The sequence below is a fragment of the Triturus cristatus genome, chromosome 4_2 (assembly GCF_964204655.1).
Source record: "Triturus cristatus chromosome 4_2, aTriCri1.1, whole genome shotgun sequence".
Taxonomy (NCBI): Eukaryota; Metazoa; Chordata; class Amphibia; order Caudata; family Salamandridae; genus Triturus; species Triturus cristatus.
In genome coordinates, this window is record NC_140586.1 from 45,186,753 (window position 1) to 45,209,648 (window position 22,896).

At 45.9% G+C, this 22,896-nt stretch overlaps 1 protein-coding gene across 1 annotated transcript in view; it reads right to left on the reverse strand.

The window, feature by feature from the left end:
• ADCY6 (adenylate cyclase 6) overlaps positions 1 to 22,896 on the reverse strand; it is a 400,482-nt gene that overhangs the window by 353,877 nt on the left and 23,709 nt on the right. The window contains exon 2 of the mRNA XM_085600393.1: positions 9,981 to 10,154. The gene's annotated coding sequence lies outside the window, so the exon portion shown is untranslated. The remainder of the gene's footprint in view (positions 1 to 9,980; positions 10,155 to 22,896) is intronic.

Here is a 22,896-nt window from a genome sequence, read left to right on the forward strand (position 1 = left end):
GAATTATGTGATGTGTTTGATCATATGAGAAACAAGTTCTATTTTTTCACTGAGCAAGAACCAGACCATGCCCATTCATTTTGACGTACATGGCGCAAAGTGTTTTCATCTAATGCGGCGTTTCCTGCAAATGGAAAACATTGCTGGGTGCTGTTATTGGGGCATGTATGAATCTCATGTTTTGAGGTTTATAGCCAGGGCCGCCCCAAAATCGTATTGACTGGGACAGTGCCCTGAGCGGAGAGAAAATATGGGGTTTGTTGTGGGGGTCAGTGCGGCGTGGGGAAGATGGGAGGAGGGCAGTGGGTGGATGGGGTGCTAACATTTACGCTGAGGTACATTAGGGATGATTACCAAGTCTTTCACGGGGCCCGATTGAGACCGAGTGGGATGGACGAGCTGCTGTTTGCATGACATGAAGTCAGGTGTTGCGCCCCTCAGAATATCGGCGCCCCGGGCCTGGGCCCAGATCGCCCATACTCAAGGCTGACTTTGTTTAAATGGACATGGTGTATTTATTAAAGAGAGCATGCTTTCAGCATGCAGAATGTTGTTGAAGAGCTGAAGGTCACTTGCGGGCATCTGTTGGGCAAGAGTTTAGAGAAACACCTATGCGCTGCCTCCATTATTCTAGCCATCTTTTTCAACAGAGTGCACAAAGATTCATGAATATTCAAATCAAATACTACCGAAAGGTCAAGGACCAAAAGGAATGTTCTTCATTCATCAGCTATAGAAGATAAAACGCTCTTAAATCGAGGAGTAGAGTGACGGTTCTGTCCTTGGCCTCAAGTCTGACTGCACGGCCTTAGGAACTGGTTGTGGCCTAGCTGACTAGAGGACATTTTGCCATAGGATTTTCCAAACAAAGTTAAATTAGATTTTGGTCTGTGGTTGGTGGGTTTGTCCGAGATATAGAATATATATATATATATATATATATATATATATATATATTTTTTTTAAATAGCAGAGTGATCAGAGACTGCAGGAGTATGGTCAGCTTGGAGCTACTACTGTCCCAGGCAATTTGGGGTACATGATAGGTGCCACGATGTCTGGGCATTCCCACTCTGCTTCCGATGGACACAATTCAACCAGATGGTCTGTGGGTCGGTGTCCAATCAGGACTTTAATCATTTCCTACGTAGTGTCCTAGTCAAATACTAGTGAGATGATAGGCAAAAAGTCACTTCATCGAGAAAGGCCGAACTGCTGATCTGGGCTCCTGACGCTAGTCAAGTCATTTCTCATGATTTTATAATGTTGAAGGAGACCATCTGTATGTGTGCACACCATTCTGAGGAGGGCGACCGGAGTGAGTGTCCTCTCTTTTAGGATTTGAAATACTGGCTAGGAGTGTTAGCAGCCATTTGGACTGCCCATTTGTCTCAATGTTTGCTGCATCAAAAAGAACTGTTATATTTTTTTGCAATGCATTGTGAGATTTTATTTTCTAAGACGTAGTGTTGTTGTGCTACATGCCCGAGAAAGATGTATGGGCTCCGTTTTTATTTTTGATAGAGATTAGGGTTTGCATGAGTTGTTTTATTAGTTGTATTCCTTTGTGGGTCAGTTTATGGAGGGTTGAGTTGGTATCTATGTGCCATTTCTTGTTTCCTACACACCGACTGCACATGGTTCCCAAGGTTTCACTGACGAATATATGAATGTTCTCCATGACCTCAGCAAATAAGGCACACATATCAAAATTAAGTCATGTCTTCAAAAGCATTAAAAACACAGTAACACATGTTTTTATATCCAAGTATAAGATTTAGATGTTTGACACAGTAAAATATTGCAGATTGCTCAGTGCATGGTGATACTGGTGAGCGTGAAGTAATAATGTATTGTATTGTATAGTATTGTAATTGCATTGATATAGCGCTTACTACCCGAGACGAGGCGTCTAAGCGCTTTTACAGCGAGTAGCACGCTACTCCGGAACCCATAAAGGATTAGTGTTTAATTAGTATAGTGAAATTTGAAAGTGATTTAAGTGGTGGATAGGTTAGTCAATTATTAGGACTCAGAGGGATAGCAGAAGGATAGAAGAGGGAAAAAAGGTTTGTATTTATATAGCGCTTGTTACCCTTGATGGGGTGTTGAAGGGCTTTTTTATGACGAGTAGCATGCTACTCCAGAAACCCATAAATGATCAGTGGTGAATGAGTATAGTGAAATATGAATGTAATGTGAGTAGTGGATATTAGTCAGTTATTTAGAGTGAGATGGATAGCGGAGGTATAGAAGAGGGGAAAAAGGTTTGCATTTATATAGCGCTTGTTAACCCGGATGGGGTGTTGAAGCATTTTTTTGTCGAGTAGCACGCTACTCCGGAACCCATAAAGGATTAGTGTTGAAAATTAGTATAGTGAAGTATGACAGTAATTTGAGTGGTGAATATGTTATTCAGTTATTTGGATAGAGAAGGATAGCGGCAGGATAGAACAGGGAAAATAGGTTTGCATTTATATAGCGCTTGCTACCCCTGATGGGGTTTTGAAGCACTTTTTTTGGCGAGCAGCACCCTACTCTGAAACCCATAAAGGATTAGTGGTGAATTAGTATAGTGAAATATGACATTTGAGAAGTGAACATATTAGTCTGCTATTTTGATTGAAAAGGATAGTGGAGGGATAGAAGAGTGAAGGATTTAGACTTTTTTTTTGGGGGGGGGGGGGGAGGTCACAGCAGTAGGAAGGGGCTTTGGGATGAGTAAAAATGGGATGTGGAGTGGAACGGTGAGAGGGAAGAGTTTAGAAAGGCTTGTTTTGGGGGAATCGGTATAGTAAAAGAGGTGTCAGATGATGCAAGGAGAGGTAGAGTATGGGAAAGTCTAGAAAGGGTTATTTTAGGGATCATAGTAGTGGTATGGGGTTTGGGATAAATGAGACCGTGGATGTAGAGGATATATTGATAGAGGTATAGGGTGAGAAATAGAGTAGTGCATTGGAAAGAGTAGTAGAAAGAAGTTTGAGATGAGGCAGAAAGTTGGGGTAGAAGATATATTGAGAGACGTATAGGGTGAGAAATAGGATAGGCATTGGATATGCTGAATTGGAAGAACGTGATAAATATATAGATCCATAAGTACATGGAAAGTATATAGATGCATAAAGGAGGTCGGTATATGTAGATTAAAGGATGAGAAATAGGGTAGTGCTTTGGATATCCTTTTTTAGGATAAAAGTAATAAACATATAGATCCAAGTACATGGAAGGTATATAGATGCATAAAGGAAGTAAAAAAAATGCATTGTACCAAGTGCTCTACAATCTAACTAGACCCGCTTATAAGAATGTGAGTTACTTGGCAAATCAAAAGACCGCGGTCCAAAACAAATTCTGTAGTCAGCCTTAGTTTAGGAAAATGTAAACATTTTGACCCCTCAGGGGCCAAATCCATGGGTCTTTCTATGGCAAAATTAAAATTGTAAAAATGGTCCCAACATGAACTCAGAAGTCATTATCCAAATCAGTGAATATTTGTGTTGCTCCACTTCCAGGACCATCCGGTCCCTAGTTGAAGATAAGAGGGTCAAAGGATCCACAATGTTGTGCAGTCGTTTGCATTAATTAATGAATTAATCCACAAAACTAACTTGGATAGAACAACATGTTAGTAGGTTTTCGACTTTAAAGAATTACTTTATTTTTGTAGGTTTACTTTAATTGCTATGGTCATCTCCTACATTCTTGTATTTTTGAGTGATTCCTTGGGAACCACTGTCATTTACTAATTCAATTACACCGTTTCCTTTAAGGTTTATAGGGTAGCCTTGCAGTGTATGTGTCTGTTTGCTGAGGTAAAGGCACTATTTTACCACTATTCCTTTTGCAATCTCAGGCTACCTATTGTGTATTTTTTCCCCCCAGTGGCTTTGAGCACTGTGGCGGATGTATGATAACGTGGACGACCTACGATAAACGAGATTTTGTGTTGATCTCGCAGGTCAATTTATTCCAAAGACACATTGGGCCCGCTATGCCGGCTCAGGATCGATTCTAGGACTTGCGCTTCAATACAGATCAAAGTTGCCTGGTTCTTTGAGTCTGTCTACACTTTGGAACTCTGCATGCTAGTTATTCTATTGAGCTCCCCATAATTATTTGATTCCAGTGTTAGACATTCTTCTTTGAACCGCTCTCCTAGCTGGGCGGTCTGGAGAAGGCCAGGATTGCGTGTCTGGTTGTGGGTGTGGCACATTGCTTAAATGGTAGCACTTCGATGATCTAGGCTGCAAAATATTAATTAGCCAGGGTTTTAGTGTATTTTTGCACAAAAGGCCAAAAACAGGTACTTATTATGTATGCCATGTGTTAAGGTGTGGGGCGGATTAGATCTAGGAAGGATTTAATTCAGTCAGAGAGAGAGAGAGGAAAAAAAACAAAGAGGAAGGCGTATACTTGAAAACACAGCTAGAAGACAAAAAACACTAAGGGTTTTCTAAAGGTTTAGGACTAGATAAAGAAACACGTCTCCTATTAAAACTGCAAAATAAGAATTCTAAAACGAATCCCTACTAAAGGAAATATATAAACTGGAACCCAGACCTCAGCACTGGCACACAACCTAAAAAGCCCTCAGAAGAGGAAGTACTTAAAAGGGGAAAGGAAGCAGAGGTTTACCACAAACCAACACCAACCAGAAGAACGTTCACACACTTGCACGTGTATGAGCTTGATTTACGCTTTTGTCCCGTCAGGAATTCGGTATCTAAATATTAAAACATCATTTGGTAATTTGGAAACTGGTTTTAAAATAAACCTTGCCAGATTGATGAAAACAAGTGACAACGATTTGGCCAGAAAGGGAAATAATTCTGTCGAATCTTGTGGGAATGAATATATAAAGACCTGGAAAAGGACTACCTTTTTGGTGAATATACAAGGTTTTTATACTTTTAAATACCATCAATTCAGAAGTGCAAAAACAATGTGACAATGCTAATCTTCAAGGATTTATGACTTTTTTTATTTTTTATATTTATTCAAAACGCGAGAAACCCTTGGGATTTTTTTTGCTGTCGTCATCATTGATTTAGGGCCCTTAAAGCTTAAGATTCACCAAAGAACAGAGATATTTTTTTGGGGAACCAGGAAGAAGGGCAGACGCGGACGGGTGCTCAGTGAACTGTGAACGCTCTCGCTTTCACTTGGCAAGGCCTGTGCACACCTCCGGCTCCTGGAAGGGCAAGGTGATCCCTTGGCAAAAGCCTGCAGCCATGTCTGGTGAGAACCAAGACAAAAAATATGTCTGGTGAGAACCAAGACAAAAAATATGTTTGCTGAGGCCAAGATGAACAGTATCCGGAACACAATCGTCTGACGTGTATTAAGATACCATTTGTCCTGAGCACCGAAAACTAGTAAGACTACATTTGACAAGGGTAAAAGTGTTACAGTGACCCAAAGAGTCAGACACTAAAGATTTGTTTTTTCTGAAACAGTTCAGATTGCCTTTCGACAAGTGTGTAAGAATATACAAAGCCTCTACCTTTTTGTTCTTAAAACCTGAAGAAAAACAAGCATTGGCGAAGCCAATAGGTCACCTCTATGCGAGAGCTATTGTCTTTTGCAATTTGTTTTAGTCATTAGGTACACCAGCGAGGCTGCTGTTTAGCATGGCTAAAACTTAGTGTAGGGTGGGGTAGATTTGAGGGGGGGGGGGGTATATTGCAGCAGAGCGGAATGGGGTAGATTGGGGTAGCGTGGAGTGTGGTAGATTGGCACAGGGTGGAGTGGGGTGGATTGGAGTGGGGGTGAGTTGGGTAGATGCGCAAGGTAGATTGCAGTAGAGTAGATGAGATTGGGGTGAAGTGGATTGGACTGGGTGGAGTGGGATAGATTCGAGTGGGGTAGAGTTGAGTGGGATAAGTGGTGTGGAGGGGCGTAGAGTGGGGTAGCATGTCGTAGAGTGGAGTGTCAGAATGGAGTGGTGTGTAAGAGTGGAAGGGTAAAGAGTGCAGTGCAGTGGCGTAATGTAGAGTATGCATGGTGTGGTAGCACACCCCCATTACAGACAACACAATTTAAATTGAAATGACCATTACAATTGTATTGAAATATGGTTTGACTACATTCAAACGATAATGTGTGCAAATGAAATCAGCTAGTGTACTGATAGTCATCAAATACTTGTTTCCACTACACTTCAGAATTACAAAAAAGTGCTTCATTTGTACTAATCCTGATATATTCTGAAACATCAGCACAGTTACTTTTTTTGTTGTTGTGTGCAATGAAAAAAAACATCATACACCCCCTCACCTTACATGGATATTCAGCAGGATTGTCACATTCATTCTCTCACTTTGAAGTCAGAGAAAGAAAAGTAAACAGCAAGCTCCCTCAGAAGAGAGAGCTTGACATTCAACCTTTGTCTTTGAATGCACAGCAAATGTGTCAAGATAAGAACAAGATTTACAGTCTTGTTTACAGAAAGTGAGTTTGTGCGGAAAATACAGTAAACAAGGTTTGGGCAACGGGAGGGATGAACTCAAGCTGAACAGCTCCTAAAGCAAATAAAGCCATCAAATAGACAGCCAGAAAACATGAGTTACAAATTACAAAGCCAATGGTAAGGAACGGGCAGGATCCATTTCAAGGTCATCTTTCTGAATGTCCCCAAGATGTCTTTAGCAAACTAGACAGCTGCACTGTCTGGTAGGTTGCGCCTTAAAGAGGGTCCTTCAAATGGGGCAGCACCCTCCAAATGCAGACAGCATTCACTGGATTTGTTCCTCTGACTGCTGCAAGATTCCCATGTCCTTCTCAGCATTCTTTTGGGATTTTTCTACCTCCTATGGCTGGGCCAAAAGCCACTAAAAAGCACCATGAACAGCACTTCCATGACACCCAGAGCCAAGAACCTCTGGCAGGAGGCACAACTGTCTTTTCTTCCATTCAGCTAGGTTCTTCATTTCAACACTCGCTCAGAGAAGTGTTTTCATACGTATTTCCCCTTCAAAACACTCTTGGGCCTTCAATGAGGTTGTATTCCCATGAACCACTGTCATACCCATATAATGTGTTGACTATTTCATGCCCTCTGTGATAATAATTGAGAAGATCAGGCTTTTATCCACAATAATCCATCTCAAGTTCTCTATCAAAGGGCCATGACATGAGCATGGTCAGACTGGCGGATTTATGCAATTCCTTCAAAGCAGTCACTGACTTTGGAGTAAGAATTTTGTTAGGGCTGGCAGGCGTGAAACGAGGCAAAGGAGGACTTAAGCATAAAGATGTATGCTCGACAATAAAAACAACAGAAGCGGAGTTTGGAGTAATGCAGATTAAAAAAATGTATATATTGGTTTTCTTTGCTTGCTGTAAAGAAATGTGTTTTGGGCAACTTGGAGCCCTGTTGGGAAAGAATCTTCCTCATCACAGAAGGAAAAAAGTCCTGAATCACCTCACGTTTAAGAGAGGGTCTTCCTTGCGTTCTGTTGTTATTTATAAGTCACTCACCAAAACGAGGTAACACCTCATGTTTTGAGCATTTCTACAGATCTTAGTCCACCACAAGTAGCTGCAGAGCATGAGAAGGATGCTTGCACTCAAACACCTACTAGTAAACATAATGGACTCCAATCATACCTGGGCATAATGTGGTAGCAGTGATATTTGGTAACACCATGCATTGTCAAAAGTAACTCTTGATGCTGAAGATGCTTACCAAGCCTCTGAAGATAAGTCGCATCTCAAGAGGTCCGGTGGTAGAAATTTAGCGCTTTCAAAGTGAGCTTCCTTGATAAGGAGGGACCCTTTTATAATGTCTAGTTTTACAGTAGTACCAGCAGATATTTTAACTTTGAAGAAACCAACAAACTCTCCTAGTGGAGCTATGATTAGGCACCATTCTTAGATGGTCAAAGGAGGGTCAAGACTTCTACAAATGAGAAATGGATTCCTTATTTTTTCCTTTTACTTTGAATTGCTAATTTAAGAAAATTCCATGGACTGTCGGCGACAGAAGCTTCAGAGGACGACCCTTTCAGATTTCTCAGTGGGAGCCCTCCTTAGGCTTTCTGAGACTTACTAGCCAAAACCTTGACATTGCTAAACCTGATTAACTTTGCTTTTAACTTCTCAGAGATCTCGCACTGCAATGTTCTATGACATGAAAGAAGGCAGCAAATAAACTCAACCCCAGTTGGAATCTGCAAACATCTGTTTAGGACCAGGGCTACTACGGGCACAAGGTGACAGACTGACTAAAGAAAATGAATAATGTGAGTGAAATCCAGATAAATCATAGCCTAATAAAATAAATGAAGAGGAAAATAATAAACACACAACAGTTGAGGACAAAGTAAAAAAAAAAACACTCAAGATTAGGACAAAAAGAAGAAGATAGCACTAGTTGCAGAAGAGCCCCCCACAAAACTGAAGTGCATCAAGCTAGCCCCCCTCCCTCCAAGTTACTAAATAAATTTAGAATCAGGAATAAATTGTGTTTGCACCTGAACCCAAATTTTAATTTTCACAAAATTTGTACAAGGAGCAGCAATTTTACCCACACACAAATTCCCCGAGGTACAACCTAGAGGTATTTCCTTGGGGAACACATATCAGAATGCAGGGGAAAGTATGGTTTTACCATGCTGTAAAATGGATCCCTAACCTCTACTTCTTTCCAATCGTGAGAACTTGGAATTAGGATGCAAGACAAAATTAATGGTAAACGTTTTTTTCCTGGGCAGTTTTAATCCCAATAACTCTGAGCAACTAGGAATGGGGGCCTGGGTCTCAAAATGCAGCTTGTATGTATGTATGCATGTGGTATTTATATAGTGCAGACCTAGAGTAAAGGCAGCAGAATCCTGTACAGGGTCTAAGGCAAAGACAGTTAACGTGTGATTGTAGCTAGTCCTATGAGCGAGAGTGGACAGGTACTGCACTGAGACGTAGTATTCTTTAAAAAGGTGTATACTCAGTGCTTTCCTAAATTGTATCAGTGTTGGAGTGCTCCAGATGTATACGCAGATTTCATTCCAGAATCCCAGTATAGTGACTGAAAGGGCATGTTGCCTTGTTTTGTTTGCACTTCTTCATCTCCACTCTGATGGTGTCCTGGCTGTGGGAGGGCCAAACACCAGAGGTTGCCAGACAGATGGGAGTGCTGGTCATCATGTCTTTCCAGGTGATGCAGCTGGTTTTGAAGATGGTGTGGGGTGGCAAGTGGGGTTCCAGTGATCCTCGACAGTGGAAACATGATGTAACCAAGATGGCATCAGGAGGCTGATCCTCTTTGAGAGATAGCCATAACGCTCAGAAAATTAAAAAATGTCAATCTAGTAAAGAGGCGTATAAGGTGTTTTAAACATTTAGGTGTTTTCCTATCTGTATGTTGCTGACAAACCATGGCCAGCAAACGTTTATACGCAGTTGGCAATGGATAACCAGGGTTTGGCCTCATTTCTGACTGAGCATTTACGCTTCTCCTTCAAAGAGCACGTGCAGGCTTCTCTTGTTTACATCATAGCTGTCAAAGCTGCTGAGTGAAGTGTCAGAATTGAGGACAAGGTCTACTTATATATGGGGGATGGAAGCTTAAGAGATGGGGTATGGCTGCCTTTTGCAGAACCTTGAGGACCAGATGGCCTGATTTTTGGGAATCCCTTCCAAGAAAATAAACAAATCACTTTGAACATTCAATTATATGTCATACACTCCTTGATCGCGAAAGTCAATCCTGGTGTTCTTCAAGGACATGCGCTGCCACTCTCCACGAACGTACACACAGGCAGTACACAACTCAGTGTGCATAGAGGATATACACAGCCAATTGTACCTGTCAAGCCACATGCACACAGCAACTCTCCATGGACCTCCACCAACCATTTGCTTTTCCTAGAACACAAATGCATCCGGTCCAACCACACAAAGGGATATGAGCACAGCAATAGTCAAGGATACACACACAACCATGTCACACACACACAGCCAGAGACGGACACACACATTACCTGTCCGGTCTTGGTGAGGGCCTTGTTCCAGGTGCTCCTGGCAGGGTTGGTGAAACGCGGCATTTATTTCGTCGAGTGGAGAGGTGGCCGGTAACCTCCTCTTCCGCGCTCACAATCTCTACGGCATTAGGAGCTGCAGCCCGAGCCTGGTGAGCAGGGGTCTCGGCCGGAGACCTAAAAAATAGTCAGACATAAGTAAGACTGGATATTTCTTGGTATCAAAGACATCTAGAGGCTAAGCATCTGCTAGAACTTCATCAAGAGGATACGTTCTATACCCAACAGACAGATATCAACTGACCAAAAATGATGGTTGCACACCACAGAAACGCGTGGCAATATCAGCAGCAAGAGCAGATGGAATCAATCCTTCCAGCACACCAGAGAACACTAAGTGAAAGCAGAATTGCCCAGATTTATGGGAACCTAGGACAAAATTCCAGGTCCCAGTGACTACTAAAACTCCTATTCTGAACTCACTTTGAGATCTGGTGCCTGCATCCTGCGACCTCTTTACTATTTCCATGCAAGAGGGACCCCGGGATTGCTCAGGGACAAGGAAGCAAAAAAGTATGTTGAGGTCACCATCTTCCCTCTTCCTATACCCACTAAGAGTGAGGGATACCAGAATTATGTCCACATGAAAAAGAGGGCTCCCTAACCTGGAATAGGGAGTTCCTGCCCTTTTAATGCATTTACTAATTTAAATATACACTTTGCCTACAGGATGAAAGTACCACTCTAACCCGCCACCAGAACGAGGTAAAGCGTCCCATGCGCACATAGCATCAGTACCACCATGGAGTGAGGAAAAGCAGCTCAGTGTCCCTGAAATGAGCAGCTGTTCGCAACTGGGGTACGGAATGGTTGCCCATACACCCATGAGCAGAATAAATTCTACTTCCCTAAAGTGAGGAATACAGTCTACCCCTTCATGAAGTCAGTACCCTCCTGAGGGAGTGACTACGCGGGTGAAGATAGCAGACGTGATCTGTTGGAGCTCCGCCATTCATCCCCCGTAATCCATAAAGCTCTCCTGATTACAGCGTACCCGGAGGCACAAAAGCAGCCCCATAGCAGCTGGGAGTACAAGCGATCTGGGAGAGAGATTAAAAAGAGCTCCAACCCAGCAGGCAGCAGGTGAATTAGACCCAGATCAACCTGGGGCGAGCTGCGAGGGCAGGAGGCGTGGCTTGGAAGAACTACGTGAGCACGAGGACGCACACAAGGCCCGGCAGGACCAGATCAGCAACCGCGCAGTGGGTGAGTCGGCCAGCCCCCAAACATCCCCACAGCGCCTGACGACGGACAAACACGATTGCAGAAGTGAGAAGCGATCGAACAGGAGCAAAGGAGGGGAGCTGCTGGCAGCATAATTGCATACCCTGCTAAGTGAGGAACTTAAGGATACATTCCTGTGCGGCGTGGCTTACTGTGGTGGGGAGACGAGGCCCAGGCGGATCAGGCAGGTCGGGGACTCCACTCGGGGTGCAGCGGGCAGCACTACACAGGGAGCCAACACCTGACCTGGTGCCCATTCAGAGAGGCTTCCTCATTTAAAAGAGAAGGCGTCATGAGCGTACCCAGGCGGTCGAAGACTACCCAGCACCAGCATGGGCTGGACGGGTCACTTGAGCCCGAAGATTGCACGAGACTCGGCGGACCCAGAGGAGCCACAGAAGGACTATCGGCACCCCCCCAGGCACGCCCGCAGTGCTTGATAACTGAAAATTAGACGATGAGCGATCATGCGGGGATGGTGGAGGTAGACCGTTGCAAGTGAAACAACGTCACCCCACTAGGCGCGGAGACCCAGACACACAAAGCTGAGCTCATTGACATGGGGGGATGAGGCCTGGGCAGGGTAAGAGGGCCCGGGGCCCCACTCGCAACATAGCCAGCAGACTTGTGGGACGAGCAGATATCTGAACTGGTGTCCATCCAGGAGGTCCTCACCTAAAAACAGAAGGTACAGGGAACAAACCAGGACAGATGAGAACTGCCCAGCACCAGCGCGATGGGGAGCAGCCTCCGTGCAAAACAGGACTGGAATCACCCGGAACAACATACATCGTAAAAAGGGCCGAGGCAGACGAACAGAGGACCGCCGGCGTTAGGAGTAGGCGAGGCCTGCTGGGAGGGCACATGCGGGAACCACGCCGGATCCACAGCGGACTGTCGTGGGAGGTCATGTCGCAGCAACGCACCACTCTCGCTCAGGAAGCATAGTGGCTAACATAAATGACACCTCTGGACATGTACATAGAGGGGTGAAAACGTATAAGGTGCCAAGAAACCAAGAACCACTAGAAGCTTTCATATATGCTCAAACTATAGTGACACACCGGGAGTAAACTCGGGACTGAAAATTGAGGATCGTGCAGGCCCTGTCGCTCTAACAGGCTGATCCGGTCATTGTGATCCACGACTGACCAAATCTCATGAAGCAACTGGACCAGTTGCATAAGAGAACACCCCACAAAGCTTTAGTACTGCTTGTGAATTTGAGGCACACAAACTCGTCAATTCACTCCCTGGTGTAAACATGTCGGACATGGGTCGACTTCCTCCGGCGTTGGAGGGCCTGCTGGCAAACTGCTTCCGCCTCGATCCCAACCAGACAAAACGTCTGGGAAGCCATCCACAGACCCTATGTTGAGTAAATTGGATGCAGTTTGGGCTGCAGTAGAAAAGTTGGGGAACACAATGGAGCAAGGGCGCACCTCACTTGAAAAAAAGATTGATAAAGTGGCCCTTGACTTAAACCTCCTGCATGCAGATGACCTGAAGCTAGCAGACAGAACCCACACTCTGGAAGTGACCATAGCCAAGCTATCTCCCAAGGCTCATTTAGCCGAAATACGCCTAAAGGAGCAGTCGGCCCAGGTAAAAGTACTCGAGGATAGAGCAGAAGATTCAGAAGGCCGTTTCAGGCAAAACAATGTGCATGTCATAGGCCTCCCAGAAGGCGAAGAAGGCAGAGATGCTACCACCTACGTCAAAAACTGGATACAGGGATTGTTACCAGACAGTGTACCAACGCAACACTTCGCCATAAAAAAGAACACACAGTGTGCCGACGCGACCCCCCCCCCCACCGGGAACGGGCCCCAGACCACAGCTGTTTCGTGTACTAAACTAGAAGGATAGAGACACAATTTTACAAGAGACAAGGAAGCTGCAAAAGATACAGGTAGTAAACAGTCTTGTAATGCTCTTTCCAGACTACACAGCAACGGTACAAATACAGTGACATTCTTTTCTGTAAGTGAAATGGCAACTCCGTAAGCTGGACATTAAATATTCACTATTATTCCTTGCACGCCTGCGTGTAGTTGCGAAAGACAAGGCACATTTCTTCGACACTCCTATCGCCGCATAGGACTGGCTGGATTCTATGAACCATGGGGACGCCAACCAAGGCTTTGAACAATCTGGGAGATCACATCTAAGTACTAAATCAGGGCAGCGCAAGGGAAAAGGATGCAAGCGGCAATCACCACTGCTGTGCCATGGACCCAACCTAGAACAAATGATACAGGACCAGGGCAGTGCACTGCAAGCAGCAGCTGAAATCAGAAGTCACCTAAGCGACTCATTGTCAGAGGAAAGCTTGCAAGATCGAGTAAGCGATGTGGAGTTAGTTGATGTGACCTCAAACTCACAGGACTCCGGAACTTTGCCGGATGTCTCACCACAAACTGCAGATAACATCATATAGCTTAACAAGAAATATATATTTATGCAACAGTGATGATCATGCAAGTACAGCAGGACTTGATATGTTCTTTAAGAGTCTAATTACTTTAGTCTTGTCAGTAATGTACCAGTCTGCTATAGCCATTATCACTGCACACGCAGGGATGGGCACCATAGGCCGACGAGTACCCTACGTAAACATACTCACAAGCCATACCCCCAACCTAGACAATCAGATGTATAACTCCGGTTCTCGCTAACCACCAGACTAATGGGGGACTAACAATCCTTTTTCTAACCCTGGGCGTAGTACTACACTACGCTCGTGGAGCGTGCGTAGTTTGCACTACTACGCGAATTGCACGTAGCACAATGCAAAAACGCGTAGCGGGCATTTTTTGCTTGCTCCCAGTCCGCAACGTCAAGTTGGCGACCGCGAGTGAGCAAAATCAACATCCCGGCAAGACCTCTTCCTCGTTCGCGATCAGCAACATCAAGTTGCCGATCGCGAGCGTGGAAAATAAACCTCCCGGCGAGATCATCAATGCAGGGAGGTCAGGTTTCTCATTGCGAGTGGTAGCGTATGATCGCGACCGCTCGCGATGAAAAACTACCAGTCTGCTTTGAGAAAGCTGCCGCTAGAGTACAAATCTACTCAAGCGTTAGAAATCGACCACTTGCACTGTGCAAGATGCCGTTTGCAATGATTGCACAGGGCGGACAAGCATCCGGCACTGTGCAATCAGTGCGAACAGTGCGAACAGCATTTCCCTACCGCACTAAGCAGTTCGCGTAGCATGCAAAGTGCACTTTGCGTATCTATGCGTAGCACTACTATGCAAACTGCGCCCAGGGTTACCTTTTTCCTCAACTGACACCCACTCCTTGTGTAGCCGACCCACTAGCCAACGTTGACATGTCTTCTCGTTTGGACGAACGCACGTTGCACTCTCGCCCTACTGGTATTTCATATATTAGTTTAGTTAATCAAGACACACTGATCCGAATATGCACTAGCAATACCACAGGCACACTGTATCGTCTGGCCCCACCTCTGTGGCCCCATTCACGAAGATTTGCCGTCTGCAGGCTAACCCCTGGTTTCTAATCTTCCCTGAACAAGACTGTCACTAAAATATTCACCTGGAATGTCAGGGGAATACATACACCTTCCTGCAGGTACCGGATATACTCTTACCTTAAAAGACATCAGGCCCAAATAGTTTTCCTTCAAGAAAAACATCTCCTAGCACCTGAAACACAGACCCTACAGAGGAGGTGGAGAGGGCAGATATATGCCACTGGTTACATTGCCTTTGCCAGAGGCGCCCTGATATGGATCAGACGAGGCACTTCCTTGCAGGCAGACGAATCAATGATAGATACAGAGGGACGATATGCCCTTGTAAAGGGCCGTCTGGATGGCAGACAAATCGTGCTGGGCTCAATTTGTGCACCCAACACAGAAAAGTCAACATTTTTGGATACATTATCTGGCAGACTGTCGGATTGGCATGGAATACCCTGGCTGATAGGGGGGTGCTTCAATTGTGTCCTAGACGCTTCCCTTGACCGCTTTTTCCCTCCTCTATCTGGCGCACCCACAACAACTACCGCCATGAAGGCATTATAAACCTGGATTACGCAGTGGCATCGTGTAAACGTATGGAGTGATAGAAATCCCACAGATAAGGTTTACTCCTGATACTCAGGATCTCATGACTTACACGTCCGACTAGACAGGATACTAACCATGAAAGAGGTGTTACCGACTATGACCGCCAACCGAATACTTATGAAGAACTCACTCAGACCATAACCCGCACACACTGCAAATGACATGGGATAATGGCACAGCAACAATCCCCAGATGGCAATTACAACCAGAGACACTGAAGGACAAACCAGTTTGAGAATCCTTGAGCGCGGCCATTATAAATTATTTGATAAAAACACAGGCTCTGCAACATCGGCCCTCACCAAAAGGGATGCATTTAAGGCAGCAATCCAAGAGCATTGTCTAGGCACACAAATAGGAATATGTAGAGGGGTCGAGGTAGTTCTTAAAAAGTTAGAGAATGGGCTAGTGCGCCTTGAAATGCTACCGACCCACTAATCAAAACACAACTGCAAGAAAACACTGCAGAACACCTTCGACTCCTAGAAAGATTAAGATGTTTTAACTACACAGCGCACTCTGCACGCACCCACAGCAACGCAGACAAGGCTGGTCGATTACTCGCATGGCTTATTAGACAGGAAGACAATAGGTCCCCCATAACATCAATCCGATCCCAGCAGGGCGCGTTCCCATATATGCAACAGGAAATACATCAGGAGTTCATACAACACTATATAATAAATTATATAAATTTACTGCCACGGCATTGCCCGAAGAGATTCATCAATTTCTCACAGAAATCACCCTCCCTACAGTAACCCCAGAACAAAGACTGGAACTTGATGCTCCAATTAATCCGAAAGAAATTCTGGCTGGCATACGCACTCTAGCCACAGGGGAAACGCCAGGCCATGGTGGGCTGCCAGCTGATTTCTATAAAGCCTATGCTGCGCTAGTAGTACCCCAGTTAAAAACGGTATACAAGGCCACATTGTCTGCCTGCACGCTTACAGATACGCAGCAAGAAGCGCTATTAATTTAACTCCCTAAACCAGGTAGGGACCCAACCAAATTAGGCTCATATAGGCCGCTGGCGCTCCTCAACAGACTACAAAATATTAGCCTCTATAATCGCGGCAAGACTGGCAACATACTGACCTACGCCTACAAATGCCTTCACAACAACGGACCCCAATACCTCAACGACTGAATCACCCTCCACGTACCCAACCAAAACCTCCGCTCCACCAACCTCCTCCTCGCCAAAACTCCGCGCATCCGCAGAGCCACAGGAGGGGAAAGATCCTTCTCCTGCATCGCGGCCAAGACCTGGAACGAGCTCCCCACTGACATCTGACGTGCCCCCTCCCTGAACACCTTCAGGAAGGCTCTGAAGACCTGGCTCTTCGACTGAAACGGAGCTGCTGACCCTGCCCCCCCCCCCTAGCGTCTTGCGACCCTCACGGGTGAGTAGTGCGCTTATAGACCCCCTGATTGATTGAAGGTGAACTGGAACAAGTCGTGCCTCTATCCCTTCAGGACCAGGGCTCAGAATCCCAACATTTTGGTAAATGGAGTACCCATTAGTTGGCAACCAACCTCCTTTTGATACTTGGCCATTTTCATATGTCATAGCCCCGCTGACATATTGGAGGGCAACTTGGTCAGAGCCATTTCCTCTATTCGGTCCCAAATAAAGTTTTGGAAAACACTGCCCTTAACTGTAATGGGCAGAATAGCCTTGACCAAAATGGTGATTTTACCTAGACTGTTGTATTACTTTGCAAACCTTCCTGTTTATGTCCAGCCAAAACCTTTCCGAGAATTGGAACAAATGATCCGAGATTTCATTTGGAACAAACGATGCCACAGAGTAGCGCTCTGGAAACCCTACGCACCTACAGACAAAGGCGGCTTGGCAGTCCCAAATATGGAGATTTACTACATAGCCACACAGCTGCAATGGGCAACGAAGTGGCTGGCAGTATTACACTTAGCAGAAACCGCCACGGCACAGCCAGCATGGACATTATCACAGGTATGTCACTTATTCCACCCAATGACCAGACCCACCAATCCGGCCCGACCTCCCTGGCCTACCGATGCCACAAACGCAGCATATACCTCACCAGACAAACGACTCCTTATGCATCTGCACTTCCCCCTCCTTGGCACCACGAGTGGTAGAGGGGGCACATCAAACAGTGCGCTTGTGCCCTGGCATGCTCCCGAGGTGCGAACCCTGGGAGAATTATATGAGGATGGCGTGTTGCTGCCCTTTGACAGGTTAGCACAGGAAACAGTCTGGCCGACAGGCCAATTCATATTATATAACTCAATTATAAGGGCATTGACGGTGGCATGGGGAATATGGACACTGATCCCCAGTTACATCTTGTGATTCAATATTTGCACATACTGGGGAATGGAAGCCATATAATCCATTGGCTAACAGAAGCATTACTACTGCATACCCTGAAACCCCTGATGTGTTTGCGCACAAAATGGGAGGATGGCAGGGGTAGGCCGTGGACAGAGACGGGATGGTGCTCATTCTTAGCAAGCGTGACACAAATCCCACAGAATGCTAAATTTTGCATTATACAGACTTATATTATTCACAGGGCGTATCTATCACCAGATAAAATAACTAAATATTTCCAACTCACTAATTCGGCATGCCTCCGCTGTATACAGGTGGGAGCAGACTTCCTCCACATGCTGTGTTCCTGCCCCTCACTGCACTTGTATTGGCAGAAGTGACAACAGGCCTGTTGGAATGTACTGATTGCCCACAATTGCACACATGGGAGGAATGTATACTGGAAGTATTCCCCAGACCGAAGAAGCACAAAGTCACCTCCAGATTCATAGATCTAGGGCTTATAGTTGCAAAAAGGCTAGTCACCCGGAGATGGAAAAACAAGCCTCTCCACTCTGGAGGCGCTCACTATTGGTCTGGGCCCAGGCAGAAAGCACCGTTCTGCACAGAGAAGACGTAGCCGACCTGCGCAAATACCCCCTTGTACAATGTTGGGACACAATCATGGTGGCGTGAACAAGGGGGTAACAATTCAGAGGAAGGGAACAATGATAGAAATGAGAAACGCGAGCCCAGGGGACAGACATATAAAAGCGATGATCTAAATTGGGAGGTCACAGGGGGAGGGGTTGGGTAATCTCATGATGAAGCTATCAGGGTAGCATTGATCGGTGTGTTGAGTTGTTGATTAAATTCTTCCTATGTTAAGGTTGCACTGTCCTAATCCACATAATAAGAGCAAAACACAGGATCTGTGAAACCTGTAGATAACTTAATGCCAGGCATGCTCAAAATGTTTAGGGATAATATAAGAATGTTGTACACCTCTACATTTTCGCTTCTTACATTCTCCCTGTATACTAGAACCTAGTAGCTCAGTTAACTGAAAGCTGCCTAGACATAGTAATGTATCAGATCTGCCAGGCCTATGCAGTATAATACCTCAAGTACATGACAAATGTTTACAATCAATCTGTAAAATATACACTGAAAATGATGTACTTGTAGGTAACAGAAAATGCAAATAAAGAGATTACAACAAAAAAAAAATGAAGTTGGTACCCTCCTACACTCCTTTGCCCACGAGACTAGTACCCACTTCTAGGGTGCGGGGAACCTAGCCACTGAAGTGCTTCTGTAGTCTCAGTTGTTAAGTTCCAGCAGCCTTTATTTTGGGTTCGAGCATCATCTGATGTCCCTACAGCCTCTACTACGTCCCTGGGGCAGTTAGTGTACTCCAGCCTTTAACCCAGTGCTCCAGCAGCCGGTCAGGTGCCAAACCAACCCCAGCCATGCCCCAGTATGTTTTCTATGCTGCAGCCTTCGGTGCTGTGCGCCTGCAGTCCCTGTTGCTGTTTTGGTTGAGTCTGTGCTGTGTGCCTGCAGTTTCTGCCGTGCCTCGTGCTCTTGCATTTGTCATTCTCCAGAGTATGAGCTTGTTCCAGCACTCTATGATCTGCGAGTCTGACGTGCACACCCATCCTTGCAATATTCCCACAATCTGTGCCATATCACAGCAGCCCGTGCTATGCAACAGCAGTCTCTGCTGTGCTCCAGTGCCTGCCATGTTCTGGCAACAAGGTGATGGATAAAATCAGTTGCGTAACAAAACTTGAACGGCCTCCCTGCAAGGTACATGGAGGGGCCCCCTCTGGGCCCCCCACCGGACTCAATCAGGAAATCTCAGATCAGGGTACTGTGCTGAGGGCTGGCCCCCCGCTCCGCAGGGGCTGCTGGCGCCTATGTTACACCACTAGATGGAATGCTTGAATTAATCTCAGCCACTGCAAATCGCTCAGGTCGCATTCCAATCCATTGTTTTTCACCCACCACACCACCTCAGTTTGGACCCAGCCATATGAAAATCAGCCTTCACCATGCTCTTCGTGGGAATAGTCCAGACCAAACTGCCAAGCCAGGTCCTCCCTGAACCAGTATACGAGCAACCTAGGACCGTTTTTTCCCAATAAGCCTGGTATAGCTTGATTCCAGTGGCACAGTGTGCACAGGACTCGCGTCTAGGCATATCCGTCGCACTAAGGGGTTTAACTGCAAAAACAACAGGGTGATGGTTTGAATGCTTAAATTAATCTCAAACACTGGCAATCCCTAAGGGCCACATCCCAGTCCATCTTTTTTCACCCACCATGCCACCTCAGTTTGGACCCAGCCATATGCAAATCAGCCTTGACCCTGCTCCTAATGCGAACAGTCCAGCCCGAACTGCCAGGCCCGGTTCTCCCTGAGCCGGAATACAAGCAGCCTGTTCCTGCAGTCTGAGCTATGCTTGCGCAGTCTCCGCGTGCTCCAAGCCTAACGTTTTCTTACGTTCTGTGCCTTGCTCTTTAAGTCTGTACTTCCACATCCTATGCTGGCTGCTGCAATCTCTGCTGTGCTTATGAAGTCTGTGCTGTGCCTCAGCAGTCTGTTCCTCTAATTGTGACCTTCAAGCAGTCTGTCCCTAGTCTATGCAATGGAAGTACACCTTGGGCAGACTGACAACTGTTTACCATTCAAATACTGAACCAATGTCAAGCAGCTTATCAACAAAAGCGTGAAGCTAAAACCACTCTTAGTTTATTATTTTTGCTTTTTAATTTTGATAGGGCCTGGGCTCTGGCTAAAGCTGCTCCCAGCCACACCTAAAAGGTGGTCTCCTGGGCATATCTATTCGAGGAAATCTGCTGTTCCATCACAATCAGGTACATTCACAATATTTGCTTTCCTCATTATGTTGCTTTTGAATCGAAAAGCTCTTTTTAGATATTGGTTGCGTTTATGTTGTACATCCAAATTCTTAGATGTAGGAATAACTGAATATGACAATTAGGATATTGAGGTTCATTTTTAGGTCTCGCCTGAGCCAGCGAGCATGCGCTGCCCTGCGAGACTTTTAGTAAGGGCTTTTCCACGCAAAACACACGCTCATGCGTGTGCTTTTTTTTTTTTAGCACCCACAATTGGCCTTTTCATGCGTCTTTCTAAGAAAGACAGCACGCAATTGGTCCAAGGCGGGTGCATGTCCCGCCTAATCTGTGCCGTGGCCTAGCTTTCTCAGGAGCGACCAGCAGCCCCGCACTGTGCCAGCTGCATTCCTGACATTCTTTGCCGTGCGCACTACTCACTGGCCTTTTTTTATTTCCTTTTAGCGCGCACGCACACACACACACTTCCCGGACTTGTTTCAAAGGTGTCATGTGGCCCCAAGTCACGAGTGTCATTTATGGCCAGTTCTGTCTTTTTTAGGAAACCGAACTTTGACTTTGGAACTTGTAGGTCCATGTAAAGGCGAAAGATGACGCTAAAAGTCTCAGCATTCAAATTGTTGTTCGTTAAATGGCCAGGTCTGGCTCAGGGTCATAACATATGGCTTATTTGGCAGCCAGCTGGGCAGTGATTGCTTAACTCTACCGCATTCACGTCATCCCTCCCTCCCTCCTTTAGCAGGGACGAGCCTCCTGGTGAATGAACAGTGACAGTCTACTCTTTGCCTCGCCTCTCCTTAAGAGGTTACTGTGGCTGCCTCTTTAGCAGATCTTGCAGTCCTCGCGAGGATTGCAGACGCCGCGGAATGCCTCTGTGTCTGTGACATGGGACCCAGTCTCCAAAAAAACTTTTACCACAAGTTGCCGCAGGCTGAGAGCGCTGGTGCTAAAACCTGCCCTGCTCATGAGGCCATTTATGGGCATGGATCGGTCTCTCCTGTCCCAGCCTCCATCTTAGCCATGTGGCTTCTTCCATAGCATCTCCTTCCTTACATCAGCCTTCCTGGGCCGGGGGCGGCCTTTGATCTGAGCACCTCCAATCTCACACCCCTGCCAGGGTATTTTAAACAGAGATTGGCGGGGAGGGCAGTTTATTTCCAAAAGGAGGCTGCGAGTGTGGCAGCCGGGTGGCAGGCCCGCAGAGAGGCAGGGTCTTAGGCTGGCTCGCGGCACGTCTCCCTCACTCGTGGTTTACTGGCTACTGAGTGAAAATGAACCAAAATCTCAAATTAGCCAGTAACTCAGCCAGACACGTTTTTTGTTTTGTGGCTGGATGGGCTTTAAAGTCCCGTTTTAACTGCTTATGAAACCAAGGAGTGGGCATAGCTGGGAGTCAAGTACCCTAGTGCAGGCAATGAAACCAGACCGCCAGTCGGTATTAAAACACTGTTATAAATTAAGCGCCAGGCGCCTTTCAGACTCCTGGTGTCACTGCACCTGCCACACCACTGTAATTTACAGGTCTCCAAGTTCCTCATTCTATTCGTCTTTCATTCTCGCCTCACTATCTCCACACTGCTCTCTTTCATCCATTTAATGCTCTCCTCTCTAACCCCTTCCTGTCTCTCTGTTACTTCTTCTGTCTCGCACTCACCCCCATCTTCTCTTCACTCCTCACTTCTGGTTCCTTCTCTTCCCTTTCCCTTGCCCACTTTGATCATCCATATCTCCTTTCTCACTTAGCCTTATCTCCTCGCATTCTGTCACCGCCTCCTGCCCTGCTACCCTTGTCTCGCCCTATCCTTGTCTTTCATCCCTTTCCTCTCATTTTCTTTATTGTTCCCTTTTCCTCTCCTCCCTTTGTACCCCCTTCCCCATAAAAGTCAAAACAGCCAAGCCCCTGATGTGCACTGTGCGAAAGCTGACTGAATGCAGCACAGAAGATGTATGCACAACAACACCAGGGGTGGTATGCTTGCCAGTGCTTCGTAAAAATGTATAAACAAAGTCTGTTACACACCTAGCACTGTGCTCGCCCTCTTTCCTTTTGAAGTGCATGAACTCTTTCTTCGGGTTGACCCATGAAATACAAAACAAAGGACGTACTCCTTTAAGTTATGAACGTGCATTGTTGTTAATACGACCAGCTGGGCTTTTTCAGAGGAAGCCAGAACAGAAACAGTAATGAAATGTGACCGGTCCTATCATTGAACGGAACGTTTAAGGACATATTAATGTCATGGTTATCATGCTCAGCGAGGAGGAGAGGATATCGGACGTAGGTGCAGAGGCGGGAGTTCTCCCCATTTACACACTTCACCAAAGGGGTCTCCCCACCTTACTCTCGTA